Source organism: Loxodonta africana, chromosome 5, assembly GCF_030014295.1.
Source record: "Loxodonta africana isolate mLoxAfr1 chromosome 5, mLoxAfr1.hap2, whole genome shotgun sequence".
NCBI lineage: Eukaryota > Metazoa > Chordata > Mammalia > Proboscidea > Elephantidae > Loxodonta > Loxodonta africana.
The window spans coordinates 4,212,574-4,217,242 of NC_087346.1; positions in this window are offsets into that span (position 1 = coordinate 4,212,574).

Sequence of the window (4,669 nt, forward strand, 5' to 3'; positions counted from 1 at the left end):
AGGACTGTGAGGCCGTAGGGGATGAGAAAGACACTTGATGGAACGAGCTTGAGTCTCTCAATCACCAAACAGAAAGATGCCCTCAAACACTCAACTAGACTGTGATGAAAGACGTAAGAAAGCATTTATTGCATCAAATAGTTGAACATTGTTTTGTTTTGATTTTAGTCTTATAGCATCTATGCTGACCAATAATACATTGTCACAGGAGATACCTTATTGAGTCCCTTAGTATTTTCTTGTTTTTGTAAATCACTTTTGCCATAAGTTAATGATAAAATAATGTATATATACATTTGGAAATACTCATAATTTTACTAGGTACACAGATTTCTGTTAATCTCAAGGGATCTAAGAACATACTTTAAATTTATAGAGGAGTTGATGGATTAAATATTTGTCATGGATTGAATTGTGCACCCCCCCCCCCAAAAAAAATATGTGTCAACTTGGTTAGGCCATGATTCCCAGTATAGTGAGGTTGTCCTCCATTCTGTGATTGTAATTTTATGTTGAGAGGATTAGGGTGGGATTGTAACATCACCCTTACTCAGGTCACTTCCCTGGTCCAAGGTAAAAGGAGTTTCCCTGGGGTGTGGCCTGCACCACCTTTTATCTCAAGAGATAAAAAGGAAAGGAATGTAAAGCAGAGAGTTGGGGACCTCATACCACTAAGAAAGCAGCACCAGGAGCAGAGCACATCCTTTGGACCCGGGGTTCCTGCGCCTGAGAAGCTCCTCGACCAGGGGAAGATTGAAGACAAGAACCTTCCTCCAGAGCCAACAGAGATGGAAAGCCGTGCCCTGGAGCTGACGCCCTGAATTTGGACTTGTAACCTACTGGACTGTGAGAAAATAAATTTCTCTTTGTTAAAGCCATCCACTTGTGGTATTTCTGTTTTAGCAGCACTAGGTGATCAAGACAATATTTTTAAAGTAATCTTTTCTTATTATATCTCTCATCTTGGCTTTTGATAAATGAGTGACTATTTTATGAAGTAGTAGGTGCTCTCTTAAGTTTATTAAATAAAATTGAATGAATTTAATGCCTCTGAATTTTTTCCCCTTGTGATTATAAGTAAGAGAGTAAAGAAAAAAAAAAAAAGGTAGGGGAAAATAGAATGGAGATGAAAAACCCTCTGCATATGAAGATGAAGCACCTGGCTTAAAATGATTTTAAGAGCATAATTTCAAGAACAGTTTCCCTATACTTTAAAACAGTAGCATTAATCTTTCCCCTAATTCTGATTCCAACTGTATCCTTGGTGTAAGCTCTAAAATGTCCTGAGGATACAGAGTGACATTAAATACAAATCTAGCCAGAGAAGGTGAAAATCAGTTGCCTCTTCTACTAGTAATCCTAACGGTACTATAGTCATTTGAATAATAGGAGAAAAAAATCTTAGAAACAGCAATATCTTTATATTACTTCTTTTCCAAGATAGTTTTACAAGGTGACTTGTGTGTTTTGGAGGGCACTGGTAACTTAAAATTAATATACAGATATAAATAGTTCTCCAATATTCAGCATCATTTTGTCCAATTTAGGAATGAAATCATCAAGAGGTAATCCTTTTAAGGCTTAGTGATTGGGTTCAATCTGAGTGGAGACTAAATTTTGTATTCTTATTCAAAACATTTTCACTCCTTCCACAGAAGTTAATGCTGCAATTTTCTCACAATTCTGATTTTCTCGGGAGATTTTAAGTATTTCATGCTTACAGTTAATTTGGAGTGTGTGACAGGAAAATTTTCCTTTTTTTTCCCTCTTCTCTATCCCCTTCTAGAGAAGTTCAGGAAAGGTGGAGGCATGTGAAAACAAAAACCAATGGGAAAATGAATGCTAATAAATATTTGCTGTATTTTGAGCAAAGGATTAGGTCAAGTTTCAGCTGATTCTATTTAAATCTCACTTGTCCTTAGATGGAGCCCTGGTGGTGCGGTGGCTAAGCATCCAGCTGCTAGTTTGAACCTACCAGTTGCTCCTTAGGAACCCTGTGTTATAGGCTTGCTATGAGTCAGAATCGACTCAAAGGCAATGGGTTTGGTTTTTGTTTTCGTCCTTAGATTAATGACATTCCTCTTTAAGAGTCAAAGCGTTTGTAGGGGATCATAATACACAAAACAATGTTTCATGATAGGATCTGAGATCCTTTTGTCTTTTTTATTTATAAAAATGGGAGAAAAAAATGTTACTGCTTTTTTTTTCTTCAGAAAACAAAACTTATAGCTTCAACTATTTTACTAGGCCATATTTAAGTTGTGTCTGTAAAGTTGTAAAGGCCGCATGAGTGGCACAAATCTGGCTGCTGAGTTCACTGAAAGGCACCTAGGAAAAAGACCTGAAGACCTACTACTGAAAGGTCACTTAACTAAAACCCATTGCCATCGAGTCAATTCCAACTCATAGCAACACTATCAGACAGAGCAGAACTGCCCCCTAGGATTTCCAAGGAGAGGCCGAGGGATTCGAACTGCCGACGTTTTGGTTAGCAGCCGAAAACTCTTGACCGCTATCGCCACAAGAGCAGCCATTGAGAATCCAATGGAGCTTGCTTCTACTCTGAAATACATGGGGTCGTCATGAGTTGAAACTGATTGGACAAAAACTGGTTTAGTTTCTGGTATAAAGTTTTGAAAGCAGTTTCCATAAACCATTCATAGAAAGCACCTCTGCCCTTGTCTAAGGTACGCATAGCGTCACCTCTTGTCTAAGTTCCATGTATGGCCATTTCCTTACTAGTCTTTCCTTATTTGCGTGCACCTTGGCCTCCATTTCATTAAGCTGTCAGTGTCAGGCTGAGAGGAACTTTTCCTTATCTGAGCTGATAGATAGCAGTGACGATTGTTCCCTTGTGTCTGCATCTTTCAGTGAGGAGGCAAGATGGGGAAACAGATTTATAACAATACATGGAGGCACTGAATTAGAAAAGACAGTTTCAGAGCAATGACATGTTTTTTTTTCCTCTCTGATGCACACTCCACCGAGATATGTCAAATACACTGTATTAAATCTTTACAAGTTTTGAAAGCTTTTCCAACCTCCTTTTGTTGTTTTGGTTGCTGTTATCTTTGCACTTTTCCTTGTTTTGTTTTGTTTGTTTTTCTTCTGAATTAAGGGCACCCTTTCAAGATTGCTATCTTAGGAAGAGGCTTATAAATGACAGTTCCCCCTCTTATATTCTATGCCCAATTGTTAAAAGAGGATCAGCCTCTGTATTTCTTAAAGAAAAACCTTATAAAAAAAAGTAAATCTGTCACGTCCGTCAGCGAGCAGCCCACATCCATCAGTGGAGAATGACACTCTCTTCGTGTATCATAAAGAGCCATCTCTGGAATAAAAATGCTTTGGGAATCATGCCAAAAGTGAATTTTTTCACTCACTTGGAGGAAATAAAGATTAATTTAATAGGGCCCAGCTTCATTTTAAATATTCATTTTTTTTTTTTATAGCCATAGTATAGCAGTAACGGGCAGTGGACAAATGACTCATTATCACTAATATTGTTGTTGTTGTTAGCTGCGATCCAGTTGACTTCAGTTCATGACAACCTTATATACAAAAAAACTACCCATTGTTGTGGCTACTGTGCCAATTCATTTTGCCAAGGGTCTCCCTCTCCCTTAAGCAAGTCAGGCAATGTTCTGTTGTGATTCATAAGGTTTTCAGTCACTAATTTTTGGAAGTAGGTTGCCAGGCCTTTCTTCCTAGTCTGTCTTAGTTTGGAAGCTCTGCTTAAACCTACCCCCATGGGTGATTCTGCTGGTATTTGAAATATCGGTGGCATAGCTTATTGCCTCATAGCAACACACAGGCCACTACAGTGTAACCAACTATTATCTGAGCACAAAAGCTCTATCTAAATGTCAGGATTATGAAGTCTTCATGCATAATGAGACAATAAATGCTCTATTTTCAAATTTTATTTACCAGCTGTCATACCTTCCTAAGCAAGAATAAACAAGGTAATACATTTCCACTTGGTGTTTGGGAATTTCCGTGAATCCCACATTGCTTCTATACTATAGTGCTGAATAGGTTTCAGTACAGATTTGAGACTAAAATGGATTAGGAAGAAAGGTGTCTTAGTTATCTAGTGCTGCTATAACAGAAATGCCATAAGCAGATGGCTTTAACGAAGAGAAATTTATTCTCTCACAGCCTAGGAGGCTAGAAGTCCAAATTCAGGGTGCCAGCTCCAGAAGAAGGCTTTCTCTCTGTGAGTTCTGGGGGAAAGACTTTGTCACTATTCTTACCCTGGTCTAGCAGCATCTCAGCATAGGGACCCCAGGTCCGATGGATGCACTCCCCGCCTGGTTCTTCCTTCTTGGGGACATAAGGTCCCCTCCCCACCTCTGTTTACTGCTCTCTTTTACATCTGAAAAGAGATTGCCTGAAGATACAATCTAATCTTATAGATTGAATTCTGCCTCATTAACATAACTGCCTCTAATTCTGCCTCATTAACATCATAGAGGTAGGATTTACAACACATAGGAAAATCACATCAGATGAAAAAATGGTGGACAATCATACAATACTGGAAATGATGGCCTAGCCAAGTTGACACACATTTTGGGAGGACAAAATTCAATCCACAACAAAAGGTATGGTGATCTATTCCAAAAATCAGCCAGTGACAACCCTGTGGATCACAGTGGTCTAATTC